Source organism: Anomalospiza imberbis, chromosome 5, assembly GCF_031753505.1.
Source record: "Anomalospiza imberbis isolate Cuckoo-Finch-1a 21T00152 chromosome 5, ASM3175350v1, whole genome shotgun sequence".
NCBI lineage: Eukaryota > Metazoa > Chordata > Aves > Passeriformes > Viduidae > Anomalospiza > Anomalospiza imberbis.
Genome location: NC_089685.1, coordinates 45,127,195 through 45,150,041, shown reverse-complemented (window position 1 = coordinate 45,150,041; position 22,847 = coordinate 45,127,195). Strand labels below are relative to the sequence as shown.

General features: G+C 41.1%; 1 protein-coding gene and 1 long non-coding RNA gene across 5 annotated transcripts in view; one reads left to right on the top strand and one right to left on the bottom strand.

Annotated features, from left to right (window-relative positions):
* PHF21B (PHD finger protein 21B) overlaps positions 1–22,847 on the top strand; it is a 176,726-nt gene that overhangs the window by 29,062 nt on the left and 124,817 nt on the right. The gene's annotated exons all lie outside the window — the stretch shown is intronic.
* On the bottom strand, positions 6,871–9,506 carry LOC137475006 (uncharacterized). The gene is made up of 2 exons (XR_010999626.1): positions 9,392–9,506; positions 6,871–7,241 (listed from the first exon to the last, which is right to left on the bottom strand). It is a non-coding gene; the product is annotated as an uncharacterized lncRNA (long non-coding RNA).

Here is a 22,847-nt window from a genome sequence, read left to right as displayed (position 1 = left end):
TCCCAAACCCTGTGTCTTTTCCAAAATGTAACCATACAGACTGGCTTTTATTTTAGGAATTCAGTTGGGTCAGTAAGACCTAGGATATTTCTGCTGTCAAGTGAGCAGAGGCCAGCACCTTGAATTTCCTGGCAAGGTTAATGCTTGGGTGCCATTGCACCCATGGGTGTCATTCAGTAAACCTGAGCCAACAATCCTCCACTTCCCAAAGTGGCATGGTCTAGTCAGAGTTCTCCTGGTGCTCTAGGTTCTTTGTCAGAACTCTGAATGCCTTGTTAATGCAGGATCTTCTTTATGCAGTTACTGTTACAGCCAAGTCTGTCAGCAGCTGAACGCTCCTCTTCTCAGGTCTTCCTTTGTGTGCACAGCTGCAAAACCTTGGTCTGTGCTTTACCTGGGAAACATTCAGCCCATGATAGTGTCTACTGGCCCTTTGGATTTTGGAAAGAGATGAAACTAAATATGTTTCAGTGGCTGAAATATTGTAATAGCTATGTTATTGTCTTCAGGTTCTGCCAGCAGTGTGGTATGAGGCTGATCTGCAGAAGCACTGGGTTTTAGTAGCCCCAGCTTTTGCAGTCATGCACCATTCCTGTCTGATGTGCATAAGGGAAACTGACTGCTGTGCTGGGCAACAGAATGTAGAGAGAGCTCCTTGGTAAACAAAATTAAATATATGCCTGAAAACATGTAAATAGCTACAAAAATATTAAAAATATGTATTTATATAAGTATATGGAAGACTGATAAATGAATGATCTTGAATTTTTTGCTTTTAAAGTGCCTTTTTATATCCAAGAGACTTCTCTGGTAAGTAACGGGTGCTTTTGAATTAGTCTTTAATTTGACCCATCTTCAGGAAGGCTCTTCCCATGTATTAATGGAACCCAATGGATCACCCAAGCTATTTGTCAGGGATTGTAACACCCATGTCTCCTCTTCCACAGCCACCTTTCTGATGCAATTAAGAACAAGAGGCATGCAGGAATCATAGGACTTAGCCCAGAACAAATACTAATGAAACAAATCTAGTGATTTCAAATGGATGTCTTGTTAAAGCTGATGTTCTACAAGTAATAATCACATTTGGAGCAGGCTGCATTAGCAGATATTGTGCCTTTAATGCCATCTTATGACTTTGTCTTCTTTTCATCAGGAATAACTGGGATTGGAGCCCATTATTTGCCCAGGAAACCCATAGAAGTTCCTAACTAAATGTAGTCACCAGGGCATCCTCACCCAGGAGAAAAAGTTGCTTCCTTGAAGCCATTTTGTTGAATATTTAGTGCGCATTTTTATTCTAGTTCTCTGTTTAATATGCAGTATTTCAATTTCACAATATATTTTATGTGTGCTTCCTTTAAAAGTTTGGAACAGCTCTTTTTTAAATTGAGTTTCAATTTTGTTTTACTTTTGAAAAAAAATAATGGGCACTAGGCAATTCATTTATGTTAAAAAAGAATATGTGAGGAGTTTGTATAATTTAACAAAAGACAGAACATTCTGATTTGAGACTATCATTTGCATAGTTTGTTGTAAAATTCGAAAAACATGGAGCAGTTAAACTCTGAGCCAGTAGATATTTCTCTTTCTAGACAAAAATCAAATGAGGCACTGACAAGATATTTGTTTTATCCTTTACCATCTTGAGTGCATGTGTACGGCTACTTAACTAATGCTAGAGGTTGAGAGTGTCTATTAAATGTCACAAAATTCAGTGTGTTCATGTAGATTAATTATGTTAGTATTTTCCACTTCAAGTTCATTTATGTTATAATATTGTGCTTATTTCAAAATCACTAAAGCATTGCAGGGTGATTGTAATTATCCCAGAAATAGCTATTATATATATACAGAAATAGAGTTAAAATATTAAAGTTTGGAAGTGTATCAGGCATGTCTTAATAGGGAATTGCAACATTTAGCCATATTCAACTCTGTATTCAAGAGATGTCTGGCCATCCAGTTGGGATTTCTAGTTTCCTGTTTGCAGTACTAGTTTTGATTGACCTAGTTTGTTTCAAAACACAGGAGGGCTTTTGTCCTTTCTTATTTTTATATTTGTGTTTGTGCTATCAGTTCAGGATGGAATAAAGGTGACCTGATTTTCTGTTGCACACCATGCTAAAATGCATGAGAGATTGTACCACCTGCAACAGCTACGATAGCATTGTCAGTGGCATTTTAAGACAATGGGAACACAAAATCATTACTTCCTTTTTGTAACTTCCTAGGAATTGTGACAATTTCTATGGATGTCAGTCACAGCTCAAGATTCTTTCTCCTGCTTTTTACAGAAATACAGATCAAAAAAGCATGTGTCTAGTCCCAAGATCTTAGTCTAAGTTACCTTCATTTATAATAAAAATCTGCATGCAGGGTTATTATGGTCTGAAATAATACAGTGATGTACTTTTAGAAGGAACTGACTTCTAGACAAGTGTAATAATATATTTTTGTATGAATAATAAAATTAATTTTAAAATAAGAAAAGTGAACTGTATTATTTGTAGTTGTGAAACACCAGTACTGAAACTCCAGTAAAGCCTTGATATACTGGTTTTGCAATAGTTGATTTTTGGTGAAGAGGGAAAACGTCAGCCACAGAAGTGATTTTTCTGTGAGGAGTACTAGCAACTTCCTCTGTGCCTGGCAAGACCAGCAGCAGGTTAACTCTGAGGATGGGTGTGGCAGGCACATTCTTCTCTCTCTCAGGACTTTTTCATAGAGGAGCACAGAGAGAAGAAAGAGAAAACAATTTCTATTTCTGCTCCTTGTTTTTCCCATGTGGAATGTGTTTGGAGAATTGTTTAACTGGGGTGATTGCTTGGTTGGATTCTGGTGAGGATTGTTTGAGCCTGATGGCCAACCAGATCCACCTGTGTCTGGACTCCTGCAAGAGGGTCACGAGTTGTGAGGGAGTTCAATATGGTAGTTAGAAAAAGTAGGTATGTAGTTTTAGTATCTCCTTTAAATAATATACTAATGTATTTTACTATAGTTATAATAAAGAAATCATTCAGCCTTCTGAACTGGAGTCAGACATCATAATTTCTTCCCGCCGGGTTCACCTGCATTTACAATAGATGGGCGCACTGCTAAGCCAATTAGAACGGCTGGGCACACCTCTATGAATCATATTTAAGAAGTTCCTTTTTTCCTGCATTGGAGGTGCAGCCCCAGGCTGGACCTTAGCCAAGATTCTGCTGCTGAAGAAGCAATCCAGTGCTGCAAGCTGAGATCAGCACCAGGAGCCACCCCAGTGCCCAGCAGGGATCACGGCACCCACTGCAAGAGGCATCCCCCAATGCAGAGCTCAGATGAGGTTAACCTTTTCAGTGCTGCAGAACTATATAAAAGTCTTTTCAATTAATAGAGCTTGAAAACTGATGAACTGACAGATACTCTCCCGAATCAAAGAAAAGAAAAAGGTGAAGATATGTGAGGAGAACAACATGGAAACACCAAGGTCAGTGGAGAGGGAGGAGGAAGAGGAGATATTCTGGGCCTCAGAGCTGAAATTCTTCTGCAAACCATCATGAAGACTATAGTATGCCAGACTATTTCTCTGTAAGTCATAAAGCTTATAGGGGATGCAGCATTCTCCCACAGCCTGTGATCTGACTTGAACAGAGAGAGAGAACTTTTGCTTTCAGAGATAGAAGAAGAGGACTCTGCTTCTATGTTAGAACAGCTCATCCTTAAGAATTGTGCCCCATAATCCAAAATGGCCTCAAATGGTAGCTGTGGGAAGATTTCCAGACCATGGGAGGGATTCCATGTGCAAGCAGGTGCCAGACAGACCGTTTAGCCATGAAATTAAAGCCACGAGAAACTGTTCCCTGTGGCATGGCAGAAGAGACTCCTCTCCCTGAGTGAACTGAAGAAAGACTTATTTTTAGAAGTGGTAGACTGACTCAAATCCCAGGTTTTGTCTCTTTACATTCTTGGTGGGAAAGAAAGAGGGGCTGGGGGAGGGGAAAGGTGTTGTAAGGATTGTTTTAGTTCTTATCATTCTTCTTTTAATTATTTTAATAAAATTAAAAAAAATTAAAAATATTTTAATAAAATGTATACCTTTTAAAAGTTTTCAGCCTGTTGTTGCCCTTAAAATATCCTTATCTCACCCCATGAGCTCAATTTTAAATTGATCTTTATACCTTCTCTGCTCAAATAGAGCAGTAGAGGATGAGTAGATTATTTTTGTGAGTGCATTGGTGTTTGGCCAACAGTCAACCTGCTACACTTCAGCATTCTGGAGTCTTTTTTTAAGGAGTAGTGGCTTGGCACTGAAAACCATGACTGGTAATTGTGCTGTGTGACTTTTTATCATCCTGTCTCTTCACTGGGCAGTTTGCAATCAGTGTGTGTTACAAGCTCTAGCTGAATCAGCTTAGTGGAAAGAGCATGTTTTAAAGCAAATTTTTCCTGAGCACAATGTTCTTTAATACCTTTCCTGAATAATTAGTTGTAGTTTAAAAGGGATACTGCACTGGATGGGCAAGATTCAAAGCTCAGGGAAGCCAACTCTATTGATTGCAGAGGTTCACAACTGTCATGTCTATTTCTTAGAGAAGGGTCTCAACAGATGTGTCTCTCATTTCCCTTCCTTCAGGGCAGAGTGAAAGCCTTGCTCCTGTGGCCTCACTTTGACTACACTGGGCAGTTTTGGGCACCAGAATATAAAAAAGATGGAGAGTGCTCAAAGGAGGGTACAAAGATGGGAAAAGGCCTGGTGGGGCCACACAAGGAATGGCTGAGGTCACTGTGTCTGTTCAGCTGAAGAAGAGGAGACTGAGGTCAGACTTCACCAGGGGCTGCAGCTCCTCCCAAGGGGTAGCAGAGAGGCAGCCCTGCTCTGCTCAGGACCTGAGGGAATGGCTGGAGCTGAGTCAGGGGAGGTTTAGGTTGGATATCAGGAAAAAGTTTTTCTGCCAGAGGATGGTCAGGCACTGAACAGGCTCCCCAGGGTTTGGTCACAGCCCCAAGGCTGCCAGAGGTCAAGGAGTGTTGGACAACACTCTCAGACACAGGATGGGATGGTTGGGGTGTCCTGAACAGGGCAAGGAGCTGAACACAATGATCCTTGGGAGTCCCTTCCAGCTCAAAACACTCTATATTATATGATTCTAAGTGTTCCAGTCCAGGATTATCTAAGTCAGAAGCAGCATGTTAGTCAGATCCATGCTTTGCTGTCCAGCTGGCTGAGACAGAGGTTTGCAGAGCTGGGGCAGCTCAACACAGCAGTGCTGCTCAAAAATGCACTGCCTATCAAGGGTGCTTTTCCTAAAGGCTTCCTTCATCTGGCTTGTGACTCAGACTGGTGCTGAAATCCAAGGACTGATGTTCAGCTAGGTTTTGAAAATATTTCTCAGTATTGCTCTATTCCCATTGATGTTAGGAGCAGAAATGAATGCCAGGATGCTGACTGGAGAGAAAAGCAGGACCATCACTAGAGATGCCAAAAGCTATAACTTTCCTTGGGAGGTTAAGAAAAGTTTGGATCAGCTAGGAAATTTTATGGAGAAATATTGCTATTTTCCAGAGACCACAACTCCCAACATCCCTTGACGATTTATATATCTCTGTTTATTGCTGCCTTTTGTATCCAGCTTTTGAAAATTTCTGACATCTGTGCATGGTCAGCCTCATTACATTAGTCTGTGATTATTATAGCACCCTTCTCAGATGCAATAGCCACAGGAGGTTTTCAGTGGTGTATTATTGTGTAAGTGCAAAAGGAAGTATGGCTTTTGATGTAGTTGCTGCTTTGAGGGGAAAGCAGGGAGAAGAGATGTAAATTGGACCAGCAGGTTAGGCTTAGAGCCGTTGGATGGCAGGTGTTTGTGGACAGGTGATGAGGAATCAGTCACTGGCTAAAATTCCTGTGGAAGGAAAAACAGTCAGGATGCTGACATTTCAGTGCCTGTTCGGTTAGTGTACCCTCAAGTCTGTTGTCCTGCATGTGCATCATCTCCCCTGAATAGCCTGGCTTTTCTTACTAACAAGGGCATTGGGAGAATGGACTGCCTGGTGCTGAGTTTGTGCAGTGTCTCTGATATGGGGCTTGGTCTCAGTTGAGGTCTCCTGAATGCAGTGTATGGGGCCACCTCCAGGCTCAGACGCAGCTCCCCAGGCCCTCCTTGTCCTGGCAGGACCAAGGTGGCACAGTGGTGGCACAGGGATGCTCATTAGGACAACATCCTTCATAGCATGGTTTAAGTGTTGGTTGGGTAGTTGAACTAGATGACTATGAAAGGTTCCTTTCAACCAAAAGAATAATATTCTATTCTACTCTATTCACATTGTTGAATAACCCCTTGTTCTGTGGAACACAGAGTAAGAGAAGATGCTGATTTCACATACATCATTACTAGGGGGAGTCATGCTCAAATTTTGTGAGCAAAGCTCATGTTAATCTTTTGCTTAAGCATGAAGACAAATGTGTTTTGTATGTATGTGAAAGGTGGGGCTCCCCAGCAGTTCTTGTGGTTCGAAGAATACCACAAGCAAAACATTGTACAGCCAAACACTGTGTCCAACGTCCATCTTCTCATCAGTAAGTGTGGGCAAATCATTACAGGTCTCTGGACTCCGTGTCCCCATCTGCTGCTGAGGATAATGGAGCTCTGCTTTAATGTGGTAGTGTGCAAATGCTTTGAGATGCTTGCATAGGAAAGGCTTCCACCCAAGTTTTTATTGCATGCTCCACTTTCCCTTTAAACATGGGAGATGCCTAGTGTATCACAAGTTTTTGTTGGCACACATTTTCTGTAGGTAGTCAATTCCATCTCTTATACAAAAGAAGAGAAATAAAGGATGAAGAACATGTTACGGCTGGGAATCTATTGATTGAAAGGGGAGCTAGGCCAGAGCACTTATGCTTTTATTAATAATCCTGACAGTTCCGTATGAATGGAGAATGGCTTGTAAGTAGGTTTGCAACCATTATTGATTTTTGCCATTTTCAGTATCAATTATCCTACTACTTGAGGAAAAACATAGTCCAGAAGCTCCTCACGAATGCTGAGCAGAGCCTCTGGCCTGTCTTTCTGCTTCTGCAGGGAAGATGGAGCTGCTTCTTCTGATGAAACAGAGCCCTGTCAGCTGTGTGGGTTGGGCTTTTAGTTCAGTGTTGCTGGCTGCGGTCTCCACCTCCTGCATGGCATCTGAGTTCATTGACTGTCATTCCAGAAAGGATACATCCTTTTCTTTTTTGAACTCCTTCCCAATATAAATTTCTGAAAACAATGGAGATAAATCCTTATGTCTTAGATGGACAGCCAGGATTAATGGTTGTTATTTGTCAGCTGATAACCACTGAAAAGAAAACATATCTGTCACTCACCCCTACAATCAATGTTGTATAAAGCCATGTATATAATGGCTTGGAACAAATGAGAATATCATAGTATGAGCTAACAGAACTGAAACACAAAATACACAAAACTCCTTTAAAAAGTCTCTGTGATTTCAATAGCTGGCAGTACTGATGGCTCAACACATCTGTAAGATCAAGGTTGTTTACAAACAGATTAGGAAGCAAAGGAAAGGTGTATTTTAAAAACAGCAACAAAGTCCAAGTCACTCTTCAGTTGTGATATTGCTTGTAAAGGAATTTTGTGGGTGGCTGTTTCAGAGAAGAAAACCCCTGTGATTTGTGTTTGCTGAGGTCACTGCACCTCCTTCAGCACCCTGGGAGAGCAAAGCTGCTGGGAGCAGTGGCTTTGGAGGTTTAGAGGGCATTCCAGAGACTGGGCGTATTGTTCCTTTGTCTCCTGCATTCAAAACAAAACAATAAGATTTCTGGAAAAGAAAAAAAATTCTCAAATGCCTGGGATTTTTTCAGAGCCTTTTGCAACAAGGGCATTTTGCTGAAGTGGTGCTGAGTATTGAATTTTTGCCTAATGGAAGTTTCCTTGAATCCAAGAAGATAAAATGTTTCTAGTAAATAACAAGAGAGACAAAAGCAAGCTATTTTTCCCCTTGGTCAACTTCTGCTAGATGTTAAGGTTTAGGCGTTTAGGGTTTCCACCATTTCTGTTTTGATTAGTATGGAACATTTCATTCCACAGTGGCTTTTTTTTTTTTTTTTTAATGAACAAAGACCCCCTCTGACCTGGATTTGGATGCATCTGTGACAGCTGACTTCACTGGCTGCCAGCTTAGCATAGTGCATTTAATTTATGAAATAATAATGATGTACCATGCCTGAACTTGCTTTGATGACCACTTGAAGCAGAAGCCAGAGTTAATCAGGCCAGTGCCGCAGCATCCCAGTGGTCATGGTCCATCCACTGACTTGGTGCATGGAAGATACCAACTTCCCAATCACATCCCCACAGGCTTGCTTCCTTCCCATCTAATACTCTCCACTCCTTCCTTTAATTAATAGCCAAATTGAAAGAATCTCTCTTTTTTTTTTTAAGCAACATTTTTATGCATCCTCTTAACTGCCCAGAGCATTAGGATTATTAAAACAGAGCTTTCCTTTTCTGAAGTGCCTCAGTGGAGAGACAGGCTAGGGTAGAACTGCTAAATAGATTCACTGGCAGAGCAATCTGTCTGCCCTGGCAATTTTTTAGTCTGATTACTGGGGCATGTTCTCTCCAGGAGCCCAAACCTGCATGTTCTTAACTTCCAAATTGCATTTTCATTAATAACTGGGGCTCCAGCCCTGCAATTTTTATATGGGGAAAATCTCAGCAAACTCTGTATCAAGACTCAGCCTTTTTGTGTACTTTCATAAAGATTAGTGGAATATTGCAATGGTTGGTTTTTGTAGTGGTTTGATGAAGATTTGGAGGGGGTTTTGTATGGCTTACTTAATATTACACATTGGTTTAATGCTGTGAAATGGAACAAGAAGATAAATAGTTTGCCTCTGAAGTCCCCCCTCCCCCCCCCACAAGGTGTTCTTTGCCTTGAACATTGGGGTTTGTTTTCAGGGCCAGTGTGGAAAGAATAAGTATGGGATGTGGAAGAAGAAATGGTTTTCTGAGGCCTCTGTCAGAATTTCAGGCTGTTTGTCTTTTGGTTTTGATTCCTCCATCCCCCGCACCCCTTCCTGCTCAGACATGACAAAATGTATCCATTAACTGCAGCAAAGAGATCAAAGCAGTTCTTACTTAGCAAAAACAAATATTTATGCTCAAATAGAGCATAAATAGAGCTCTTTTAGAGCTGAAAGTTTATTTTTATAAGTACTACAATATCTTTTTTCTTGTCTTTTAAAAAAATACTTAATCTCACCTACTGCTGATAATTAAATATGAAAATTAAATGCAAATGAGCAAATGAAGTTCAAGAAAGAGAATTTTTTTTTCAACAAAAGATACTTGGTAAATTGCGTGGAGTAAGACAACTATGTATATGTATCACTAATAATTACCACTGCTGGTTGTGCAGCTTATTCCAAGTAGACTGGTAGTAGAAGGACTTGAGCAGATATACTGGAGACCTTGAAACTTGATCACGATGGTCAACTACTGCAGGAGATTTTGTAAACTGTAAGGAATCTTGCAAGCATTGTGAGGTGTGGTATTCCAAGAGCTGATGATCACTTAGAAGCCCATTTGATTTGCTTGAGTCTGTTTTGGGATCAATAACCTTGACTTTACAAATTGAGTTCCAAAGAATATTATTTTCCCTTAGTCATCCCATATGAAAGTAGCCTCCTAAATGTCAAGGAAATACAACCATGAGTTTGAGAGATGAGGACTTTGCTGTGAGTTTCAATTGTGCAATGTTTTGCTGTTAGCTGATTTTACTTTCCACTCTAACCAGGATTTGTGCTTGTAGAGCTGCAGCTGAAATGCTTTAAATATTTTGCTCTCAATTGCTTATGGGAAATGCTTTTTAAGCAGTAGAGTATGGGGTGGGAATCAGGACTCTTGGATTCTTCCTGCAGCCTTGTGTACATTGTGGTCATTATCTGATTCTTGGAGAAGGCATTGTCTTAATCTTCAGCAAGAAGTAAAGTGCTGAAATCAACAATTCATATTTCTGAGAGATCAGAGATATAAGAAGGAAGGGGTTCCCTTGAACAGTGTGTCAAAGTAGTTAGTGTTTTCTGCATTTTCTGCCTCTCAAAACTGAGGTGTGCTGCTCCACCCAGTAGATGTTTTGGTTAAGGTACTCAGGTAGTCACAATGGCAACTTGGAACTTGTGACTTGTCCATGTTACAAATGTGGTAAAGCTGTTGATGTGTTGTCTGTGATGCTTGGGCAAATAAAAGTCCAGCTGCACTCTTGTGAATAACGGTAATAACTAAATAACTTTTGCACTTTCATGACTTCAAACTCACCTGTCAAATGTCAGTGCAGATCTTCAGGAGCTCTTCAGTGGCGTCAGCAATTATAAATACATACCAGCATGATTTCATGACCTTTAACAATTTGGAGTTGGCTTTGGTTTTTTTTTGCAGTTTGCCACACACCGTATGTGACCTCTTCACTGTTTAAGCACAGTTTTCTTAGGACCATAACAGAATGCATGGTTCTGGTTTCAGTTTTATTAAATTAGGAATGACCTTGCTGGCAACAGTAATTTTACCCATGCAAGCCAAATGCTAGGGGAGAAAATTTGGGTCAGCAATCTCAGAATTCCTTCTTGAGCTGTATAAGTCCTCCAAAATGGGCATGAGTGAGACATTAGGTACATATTGCTCAAATTATTTCAAAGTGATCGAATATTTTGAGTCAAGGCTTTGATTGCCTTTTTTCTTATATCATGATCTTCTGGAGCTGAAATGTCACTAACTGCCAGAATTGGCATGTCTTTGCATGGCTTTAGTGCTGCGTTCCAGTGTCCAGCAGCATTATGACAGCATGTCAGTGACTGGAAATTGATTAGTCAGTGCTTGAACTGAGTGAAATAGAAGCAAATAGTAGGAAGAGTGAATATTATTGACTTAAAATTGATTTCTTATTAGCCTTGTTATCTTAGTGTATTTGCATGAATGAGGCATTCCCCATAACCACATAGCTTTCAGTTAACAGTATTTGTTTTGCAAATGTAATCTTATATTACAAAGAAATACATGTGTTACTCCATTACTTTTAGTTTCATACACATCCTGTAAATATGCCAACAGCATCATAATAGGAACTAAGTCCCATCTGGCATCAAGTCTTGCCCCTCACACAAACTCTCCAGCCTGTGCAGCCTGCCTACTAGGACATCCCTTATCAGAGCATCTTGCTTATTTATTATTCTCCACTCAGCACTGTGGTTCTCTGAGAGCACAGAATGAAGTCAGAGGATTCTGAGATGCTGCCTCAAAACTAAGGCAGCTGATTTTCTATCAAGCTAAGGAATTATGACAAAAATGCCAAGATAAAGTGTCACTCTGATACTCCACTTCTCCCTGGCTTTCAGGCTGTGGTGCAAGTTCAAGCAGCCTTCAGATTGCTGTCCTGGCTGAGACTGAAAAAGGAGCAGACTTTGCCTTGCTGAGTGTATGTAAAAGCAGAACTGTGCTGAAGTGCCTTTTTCAAAATATAGAACAAGTTAATATTTGGTGGAAATATCACAGGACCAATAAAGCTTCCTATGTTTTCAGCTCTGAAAAGTCTGTTTGTAAATCAGCTGAAATAGAACTTTCAGGTTTGGAAAAAAAGAGAGTTTGGAAGGGAAAGGCTGGCAGAGTTTTGACAATGGCTTTAGCATGGAGTTGAGTTTTAGCTCTTACAAAAAAGGACCGGGTAGATAAGTAGGTGATAGGGGAGCAGAGGCAGTGACAAGATGTTATAACCATCAAGGGAACCAACAAGGTGTAAACACCTCCTTGCTGGAGAGGATACTCGATGCTCAAGGAGGCTCATGTCTCACCTTCTGATGGTATGAAATCTGTCTGGAACTGAGGACCTTAGAAAGCCAGTTTTTAAAGTTTCTATTTAGCATGCATGCTATATTGTTAAGTAATGGAGAATCAGGGAAAGCAACAAAATGTCTTTAAACCTCTTCCATGGTACCTGAAGTGATTCTTCCCTTCACATAAAGCAAGGATGTGCCTCTCCAGTGACTGAACAGGTTCTAAAAATGTACAACCTGTCTTAGAATGCAGGAAGGATGACAAAAATATTGAGAAGCAGATAGGAAAACTTTAGATTGAAATAATACAGGAGAGAGAAGCAGGTGGGGGGTGGGGGGAAGAAAAGGAAAGCACCTACTAAAATTGTACCTTAAATGTGAAGAAATAGTGCTTATATGAAGTGACAAGGGATCCATATCCACAAGTTACAATAATGCAGTTTTTAAATTGATTTTTTTGTGGCAGACCAGCTGAATAAAATTGCGAAGCCATGCTTCAGTTGTGTAGTAAGTGGTGCATGTGGTGTGAAAGACAAACTGCAGTGTGATAACAGACTATCTCCTCCATGCACAAAGAGTTCTGTATTCTGATAAACTCAACATCAGGTGCTGGTAAATATTGGTCCAAGCTATTTGATCATTAGAATTTAATGTGATGGTTAATCATATTGAGTTTAGTCATTCTTTCTACTGAATGTATTGGTTTACTTTTGGAGACACTCCTGTGGAATTACTATCCCTTCTCCTATTGGCATGAGTTGCAGAATTACTGAGGGTTCTGATGAGATGTAAGGGCATGAGTGAGAGGTTGGTGTTGGTGAGAATAGAAACAGCTTTTATTCTCTCTGGACTTTCAGAGTCAGTTCCAGAAGTAAGAATCTCTAATCTGAATTTTTGTCAGGACTAGGAAAAGAACAAATTCTGCCATGGTTCATTGATCACCCCAAATTCATTTGGAGAAATTTTGGCTTGTGTTTGTCACAGGGGTGGTTCCCTCATGATTCCCCTCACACCCCCCACACCCTCCCACCCTTTCTCTGGCAGAGCTGCCCTGCTACAAAGGGGCAGCATGACCTCAAGATCAGCTGCTGGAGTGACTGGCCAGTGGTGCTGCTGGGGTTCTTGCTGTGCACACCCAAAGCACTGCCTTTAATTTTCCACAGATATTTGCCATGTTTTTTTCCTACTATAGTTTACAGACATCAACAAGACCTTCTAGGGGTTTTTTATTTTGCTTTTTAATTTTTTTTCATTGTAAGGTCTCTTGGCTGTTGAAATGAAATTAGTGGAAAAATCACATTTACTTTGGACATGGCTATATGTCCAGCAAGTGTTCTGTCCTGCGCTGATGTGAACTCAGATATCCTGTTATTGCAATTCCAACAGTTGCTTGGGGAGATACTCCAGGTTGTCCCACAGTGTTTTGGTTGATATGGTTTAGTGATTTACGGTTACAGTGGCAGGGATGTGTTGATCACTGGGGACTGGATCCAGGGACTGGATAGTCTTAAAGGTCCCTTCCTATCTTGATGATTCTGTGATTCTCTGTTGACAAACAGGGATTAGAATGAGATGAAACAAATATTTTACTGCTTGTGATTTAACCCAAGTGTCATACCCAGACCAAAGCCCTTATTTAAAATGCTGGGACTCTGAAGATTTTATTGCTGGTAGCCATCATGGTTTTATCACAGATCTTACAGTGGTGAATACTTTTCAGATGAAGGGCTCAGCTTTTGTCAGTAAACATTACACTTTCATTTTAAACAAAAGTTTTTAGCTTCTCTGGTGGTAGAGAGAAGCACAAAAACTCAATTACTTTACAGAAGCTATCCTGTAAGCATTTTCCTCACATCTTAAAGTTTTCAAGCTCATTTATATTCCTGTGTGTGTGGGAAGGGGCTTGGTCTTGCATTTCTGAATGTTTAGAGCTGCCAGTGTTGCTTTTTATATATCACTGGAAGAGAGTAATCTGAGGTTTTTGGGCTTTTAACTCAATGAAATCAAAGAGACGACAAGCACCTTTCAAAATTTGGTCTCTGTCTTCATACCAACTTGTGCCCTCACAGCCCATGTGATGATTCCTTTGAAAACAGTGTAAGGGGTAAGATTCTTTTGAAGGGAAAGAAAAATTTCTGAAATCCCTGAAAGAATTTAGAATCATCTCTGTTGTCTATTCTGAAGGCTTCCCTGAAGTGGAAGTAAGTTAGTGAGAAGACGTGAAGGGAAGCTTTTTATTTTCAAATTGCAGTCACAACCATACCAATTTATTACATCCAGCTTGCTATTTTTGCCTGTGATGTTTGGAGAAATAAACTCCTTTTAAGACGTAATTTCCAGAGTACTCTTTGTAGTGTCTGCAGTGATTCTGGCTCTGGAAATGCTAGGAAATATTGGAAGGTCAAGGTTAGGCATTCTTTCTGGTGCCAGGCAGGTGGTCACTTTGTCAGAGTTCATCATGTCCCTGCCAAATTGGTAGTTTTTATTCTGGCCATGGTAACTTGAAACAGTATTAAGGATGAAAATTTTCAATCCTCACTTCCTACTGGTGCTGACTTCTTAAATGCAAAATTATTTATAAGAATTTGAGAGTGGAGTGGCCCATAACAGTTACAGGGAAAAGGCATTGGAGGAGGGAGCTGAAACTCCACTCAACCTCCCACAATTTGTGGCTCAGGAACTTCCTGAGCTAGAGGTGGTCTTTCTTTAATGTACTAGTCCTTAGCAATGCCTTTATTTAAAATTCAAGTAATCATTTGCCTACTTGGAGTTGAAATAATTTTGGAGACATATTTATATTGGAGGCCAGGGATAACTCAGAATATATTTCTAAGTGTGAATCACCATAGGTAGCATATCAAGTTGTGCTCAGAAACATGAACCTGTATCAGCTGCCTTCATTATAGTATTACACTTGAGGGGAGATAGTGAGATGAGGAAATTAAACCCCACAGCCAATTAATGAAACAAAAGGAGTAGACTGTGGTTTTATTGCCAGATTTTCCAAAGCACTCAGTTCTCAAAGCTCACACTGCTGAATAGTTGGATTTTCTAAGCAGCTCAGTGCCAACTTGTGAAGCCTTTTTAAAAATCTGCCTTAGATCCTTAGTGAGAGGTTTCTGAATACTTAGCCTGTAGGTTTGCAGGCTGAGGAGCCCTGACAGGTGCTCAGGAGTAATTTCTTGTGCTCTTTGGCCGTTTCCAATGAGCTCCATGTTGTTGTGGTGATGGGGCAGAGCAGGGGGAGGGAGTTGAAGGCAGATGAAGTAAAGTCTGTGTGAATTGACCCACACTGGGCATGGGACCTCTCACTGGGTGAGGGGGTTCCTGCTGCTGCTTTCCCAGCCCTCTTGCTTTTCCCAGCCAAAGGTACACTGTTCCTGCTTGGAGACTTTTCTTGTTATCTGTTGCTAGAAGCTTGGAAGAGCTGGCTGACACATTACAGCTCACCATCCTCAAAGCACACTTTTGCCCAACTATTTTCAAATCTCCTGCACTTCTGTGCAGTGTTCATGGACTTGCTGAGGGATTTGCAATGATTTGCAAAGCATCGGTGCATCTTGCAGCAGTTTGAGGTGTCAGAACGGCCAGAGCTACAGTGAATGTCAACATACAGACAACCCATGGGCCAACATCAGGTCAGGTTGGAAATGCACACATGAAAAATGTAGAGCAAGCCCTTGCTAAATCATCACTTGACCTACAGATCCCTGGAGTAGCACTTCTATCCAGCCATGCAGGTGTGGTGCACCTCCTCCTGCCTCTTCCCATGGCCATGATAAGACGGATGGAGGAGTGGGGTTTTCCTGGTTTTCCTGGTCACCTGAGGTGCTCGAGGAGCAGGGCTGGCGCACTGTGATTTACTGCTGCCACAGATCAGCAGCAAATTACTAGCAGTAAAGGGGAGGCTGAGATTTGATTATCTTCCAACATGGATGCTGAGGAGTATCCACAATGCTTGGGGCAAAGATCCAATCTGGCTCTCCGTTGTTAGAACATGGGATCATTAACACACACATAAATGTAAACAACAGACCCAGGATTTATAGGGACTCACATTCAAAGTGCAGGTAAATAAAAATTGATTTCCTAACAGGAATAAGGGTCTTCAGTTATGGGCACAATCTTATTTTCAAATAGCTACAACTATGAAATTACTCAACTCATTAATTGACTGTTCAGCTTTATGAGGATAAGCATATGACTATGAAATCTCTTTCTCCCTTATTCTGCCTCCCCCCTGCTTTTGTGTTTGGACCTTGGAAATTCAATGCACCATAATAACTATTAGAATTCTCCGGGCTTAAAATCTTTGTAGTATCCAGCTTGTTATTCCACTATGTCAATTTAATAAAGATTAGAAATATTTTTGGTCTGGTTCAAAAATTTGAAGACACAAATTTCTAAATGAAGACCAGAAAAGTTTTTTGTTTGGCACAAATGCCTGTGACAGGAGCTACGGATTGAAGGGACTGTGATGGAAAATGGAGACAAAATTTCAGAGATATTTTTGTTAAGTGTGCCTGTTTTTCAACCAGATCTTTAAACATTAACAGAGAGCAAAATATGAAAACTTCGTGTGCTCTGCAATGACATACACAACACATGGATTTCCAAACGAGCATATGCAAACACATGATTAACAAAGCAGATTGTTACCCAAATTAATCCAAAAGCAGATTTTTCACTAAACTGTTTATGGGAAATGAAAGTACATTTCATTCTTTCTGCAAACTTTCTGCATCCACTGTGTAATTTCATATATTGTACTGTTGCCTTGGGGCTGAGCTCTTTCTGGCTGTGCATGTGGGTAGAGGGGACACTTTTTTGTGTGCTCACATCTGTGTTTGGAAGTTGTGGCTGCAGTCAGTGGAGAGCAAGGAGTGAGGGATGTGCAGAGCATAGGAGGAACCCTAAGCAGGGCAATGGAGGAACAACTCTGCTGCGTTTTTCTGCAGGCAGAAATTCCCAGCAAACTAAGGAGTGAAAGAAGCCATCCAGAGGCATACCCCTACAAATCTGCCTTGGTCCCAAACCACAGATGAGCTTCTCTAGCCTTTCATGGGTAGAAGGGCCACAGTCTTTGTGCTCACCTACTGATGCTCTGTTCCAACTTTCAGTTGGTGCTCACTTGCCTACCCCTCTCCTGCAAATATTTCCTCCCAGGGAGTCACTTCAATGCCAGTCTATATGCAAGCAAATATTCCTTTAAGCTGTGTGGTGGTTAAGGCAGACTTGGCCCCCAGTTCCATCTCAGCATGAGAGGGGATGAGAGATATTTGAATACTCAGCCTAGTGGTGCCTTTTCTTTCTAATTTCTGACCTTTAAATGAAAGCTGAGCTGTCCATGGCAGGACAGTAATGAGGTAGCCTATATCTCAGTAACTGCTGGTATATGGAGAAGCCCCATTTTTCACGAGGAAGGAGTTTCAATGTAAAGTCTCTCTTACCAGGGAGTTGAAGTGCATATTTTTGTTCACCTCAAACAGTGAGAACAAAAAGCAAAAGGTTGTAGCATGATCGTTAAAAGGGCGCAATAGCATTGCTGCTTGTTTTCTCCTCTAGAAACAGGGCAAAAATTATCTGTCTTCATTTGATGAACTCTTGTGTGGTAAAAAAGACAGAAATTAGTGTCACCAAAATGTTTATGGGTGAACCCTCACCTCTAACTGTGTAATGCCTTCTATGTAAGTAAGCCAGCGAGGTCAAAGTAGTGGGAATTAACCCTCATTGCCCTGGACTGTCACTAGTATATCAGGTTCTTCTGAATCCAAATGTTCTGTACCACTAGCTAGGCAGTGGGTGATCCTAGAAGAATAGAAGTGTCTCAATTACCTCACTGGTTCTCTGGAAACTCACAGTTGTCTTGTGCGTCATCACACGTGAGTGCCCAGGAAAGCAGGGAAAAGGAAGTGGCCCCTGGTGTTCAAAATCCACCCTCTGAGAGTGACATATGACTTAAAGCTGCATGGACATTTTGCCTAATGAAGGAACCCCTTCTCTTCTGAAGAGTCATAAAAACTGATAAATACCAATATTTCTGTTACTAAGTGATATCGTAACTGGAGCTAAATCGCCACCTGCAATGAGTAAATTAAATATTGACTATTTCATTGACTGTTAGACTTAATTTGAAGCAATCATGCAGGAGTTATAATGGCACAGAAGATGAGTGACTAATCTTGTCATCCCTGGTAAGTGTTGAATAATAAGAAAAATATCCACTTGACAGAATAAGGGAGTTGACTTTATCTTGGGTTTCTGTGTCAGGACTTCTACTTAATACATTTATAACAAAACTGCTGGGAACAACTGTTGCAGGCTTGCCTCCCTGGTAATATGGCAGGATTTGGGTTCCTCAGTAGTTTGTCTACATGCCATCCAACCCAACTCTTTCCAGCAGAAGTAGTTGAACGAGCCAGCCAAGGGAATCAGTGCTTTTTCAGGAGCCTGTGTTCTGCCACAGGATGGCTGTGCCCAGAGACCAGGTAGAGTTCCCATTAAACATATTGTCTTCTCAAGCTTAGCTTGGAAAGTAATAGGCCCCGCTGGATGCCCTAGGATAGTATGTTTGGCAGCTCAGACATACACACAGATATATATTCTCTTCTTCCTTTTTGCTTCCTACTTTGCCAACCCCATTAAAACCCTCACCTCCTTAGCAGAAATCTTTGTTGTTTCTCAAGAAGTGGTCTCCAGTTTAAAAAGGAAAAAGTTTAGCTCCCATGGAGTTCTGAGCCTTTTATCTTCCAGTGAAATCAGGGGCATTTTAGGACCTCACCACTATTTAGCATCCAAACAAGTCATGTTCACAATCATTTTGCAGCTTTTACTCTTTCAGAATTGTTGGATTTCTAAGGGACAGCAAAGGACATTCTTTACAATGAATAGGCACTTGGTCTTATGCCATGTTTAAAGCCCAGAGATCAGATAATTTTTTTTTAAATAATTGAACTTATTTTTTTTAATCTTATCATCCTTCTGTTTGAATGGATACTTCTGGAGTGTGGAACAGACAGAAGTTCTTGTTTGCACAATGCTGACATTCTTCTCCCTTGCATTCACATTTCTTCATAAGATAATTATCTCTTAGCACTGCATTCAAACTAGCAGCTCACTGTAGGTGAATGCCATCATTACTTTGTCTGATGAAGTCCGCTCTAAGATGGTTAAATTGAAAAAGCATCTGTCATGTACAGGGAAGCACAGAAAGAACTATTTAAAGGTGAACAGAACCATTTTATGCCTTCTGGGTTTTGAACTTGGCTGCAGTATTTAATTGTTTTCTCCTGCAAGTAAGATTTTCAGTTCTAGGTAGTCAACTCCTGACATCTCTTTGCATGCTTCTGTAGCAGTCCAATCTTCAGCTACACAGAGAAGTTTGGGATTAATTTAATACAATGAGTGAGGTCCCTGTGCTAAATAACCTAAGTATGATCTGGCCTTGAATGTAATTACAGGCAGTCTGCTATGCACCATCCAGAGGGTTTTAAGGCTAAGTCATTAGATCTGTAGTATTGTTGCTGCAGGCCCCCAGCCGGGTAATAATTAGCATTGACTCCATGACTCAGAAGGCTAATCAATTGCTTTATTATTATATCATCTTATAGTATATTATATTATACTTCTATTATACTATATTACTGTAGCAAGAGCTCTCACTAACTACTAACTCCAAAACCTGTGACTCTCTCTCCTGAGAGTCCCGACACAGCTGTGGATCTGATTGGTCATTGAATCCAAACACCATCACCAGAATCCAATCAAGCAATCGCCTTGGGTAAACAATCTTCAGAACACATTCCAATGGGCACAACACATGAACAGAGATAATAATTGTTTTGATTCTTTCTCCTAACTTTCCCAGGCCGAAGCCTGAGAGAACTCTCTCTGTTCTCTCTTTGACTGAACTGAGAGCCTCCACATAGTATTTTTGCTATGTGCTCTCAATCCATGAGAAATATCAGTGAAAGTAAAAGGCTCTTGAGTGGGCAGTGACAGGCTTTGGAGTCAGCATTGAGTTAAACTCGGTTGCCACTACCCCCAGTTCCTACCTTTAGTTCTGGTTTGTTTTTTGCAAAGGAGTAGCTGCAGACTGATCTTTCATCTTCTATTCCTATATCCAACAAAGAGATCTGATATGAATAGTTCTCTACTTTGCTCTTTTGAGGGTAGGATGACTTGTGGGTGAGAGAGGTGAAAACAAATTCCATGTTGAGGCTTGCAGTCTGACTGTAGCTGCTCCCACCTGCCATCCTAAGCTCTGTAAGAGACAAGGAGGTTCTTCCAGCCCCACTGCAGCACAGAAGGCTGATTTGTACAGTTTGCTGGTGGCAGACAGCAAGGTGCCCACTGGCACCAATATGTCCTCAAGTGGCTGGACCTGCTGGACTGAGCACAAGTAGGTTGCTGCAATCAAAGCAGCTATATTGATCTTGTGCTCATGGTGTCCTGTGCATGGTATCTCCCAAACAGGGAGTTCTACCTTGTAGAGACCCAAAGCTTTTTCACACAAGGCTCAGGCAGGTCTGGTGCTGTGTTGGCACATTTCTCCAGAGGTCATGTCTGCATCTGAGCTTCCAATTTTGCTCTTCCCAGTGTCTCCAAGTCTGGCCTTCAGGATGGCTTTGGGATGTGTTTTGTACCTGTGGCCCCATACTCCAGGGATAGTCCTTCATGTACCACCCAAGCAGCAACTTCAGCAGAATTGTGTCTGGTTTAGACAATGTTAATTACCTCAAATTCAGGCCCTCCACATCCTCTTTAGATTGAAATTTACACTTTAGATGGTGGAGGAAGTAGCAAGCAGTGTTTATTCAGCTGTGTTGGGCACTGGTGAAGCCACACTGCAAATCCTGTGTTCAGGAACTGGAGAGTGTCCAGAGAAGGAAGTGGAGCTCAGAAGGGTCTGGAGCACCAGGAGCAGCTGATGGAGCTGGGGAGGGCTCAGCCTGGAGAAAAGGAGGCTCAGGGGGGACCTTCTGGCTCTCCACAACTCCCTGACAGGGGGGCCCAGCCAGGTGGGGGTCAGGCTCTGCTCACAGCAAATAAGGGACAAGGGACAGAATGAGAGGAAATGGCCTCAAGCTGTGCCAGGAGAGGTTCAGGTTGGACATCAGGAGGAATTTCTTCATAAAAGGACTTGTCAGGCATTGGTAAGGGCTGCCCAGGGAGGTGGTGAAGTCCCCATCCCTGGAGGTGTCCAAGGAACGCCTGGACATGGCACTCGGTGCTCTGGTCTGTGTGACAAGGTGGGGATCGGTACCAGCTGGACTCAGTGATCTTGGAGGTCTTTCCAAGACATATAATTTTGTGATTATATGATTCTGTGACATGCTGCTAGTTAAAACTGTGAAATATTTAACATTATTTCCTCGGGTCAATTAAACTAATATGTTCATCGTGGAGGTACCATGCTATAAAATTTTACATGTTCCGTTGAGTGCACTTAAGTGTCCAGTGTGGGAATCCCATCCCACTCTATGAGCAAAGATGCCAAATGAAGTCTGTTCTTCTGCTTTCTTCGGCTTAGCTCACCCAGGTGGGTTATGAAATAAGGAATATGAATCTGAGATCTTCAAATAACTGTCATCCATGTGATGTGCTTTCTGTAAAGTTGCTCCTGGCAAATGTTTAATAAGCCTAGAGAGAAAAAATGTTTGAAAAGCCCCAGTAGATAGTTTGCTAAGTAAATTAATTATGTTTTCAAAGGTAGGTATTAGAAATGACAGCTCCAATTTAAATGGAACTTAGTGACAACTGCAGGAATAAAATAGAAAGACAGAAGGTTTACAAGTGTAACAGGTAAATAATTAATTCACACATTTATAAGATGGATCAGACTGTCACCCTACCCTGTATTTAGCAGCTCTAAGTGAATCTTCTGCATGTTGGACTTTTGAGTTTGACCACAATGTCACAACTTAAATTTTTTTTCAACATGATAATCCATCTTCTGTAGAGAAAATGGTAGCTTGAAAATTGAGTGGCTACAAAAATAATATGCTAATCATACCTGTGGTAATCTAGAATATACCTTCCTTGTCTAGAACAGGCAATACCAATAAAACAATGTAAAGCAATTTCAAAATCAGTCATTCTGAGACTTAGTGATGCCTGTGAATGAAAAGATCTACTGTTAAAGCAATTCAGCTACTGGCTGACAAGAAACAAAGTGTGACCCTGTCAAATTTCTGTTTGCAGTGTAAGTAAGGACTGTGCAGGCCCTGATGTGGAGCAGCAAATTGAAAAGCTTTGGAAGTGCTTTTTTCCCCAGATTTCTGCACACTGGTACAAGAGGTTTATTTTTATTGGTCCATTCGTTATCTTGGATTAAAAAATGTCCCCATCTTAATGAAAGCAGAGTTGGGCCTTCTGGTTGCTGCGAGTGTGCTGGTAGCCACAGGTCAGCTAAAGAGCTGTGCTCTGACAATTGCATCTATAGCTCATTTACTACCTGATGACTCATGAATGTGAAGCCAGAGACAAAACAAATGTACCTAGTGCATGACTAGTGCATCTTTATCTTTTGCCTTGTCTTCTTTCCCTTCTGTACTTCACAACTTAATCCTAATATATATTATCATACAACTGAGGCCCAAACCCACTATCTGTGGCATAATCTGAACTCTGTGAGTAGATATTACAGTGTTCTGCTGCACTGATGAGTATCTCAAAAGTCAATGGCTTTGTCTGGATAAATGCTCATGATCTTTTTAAAGTTTCATTTGATCATGGTCCCTCACTTAAGTTAGTCTAATGATATTTGTTTCATATGTTTTTAATACAGGCCTCAAATACACTACTTAGTTTCAATTTAAGATAGAATTTGAGGGCTGGAAGTGGACTGACATAGCACATCAGGTTGAGCACTGGCCTCCTGCATGTGCTGAATTTCACTCTTTCCTTATTTATCTGAAATGACTTTGAAATTCTTGAGAATTTGTTTGAGTACAAATTGAGAAAGAAACAACAGACTGAGGGATTTGGGGAACAAGTTCAGTGAAAGATTTACTCAATGACTGAGTGAAGA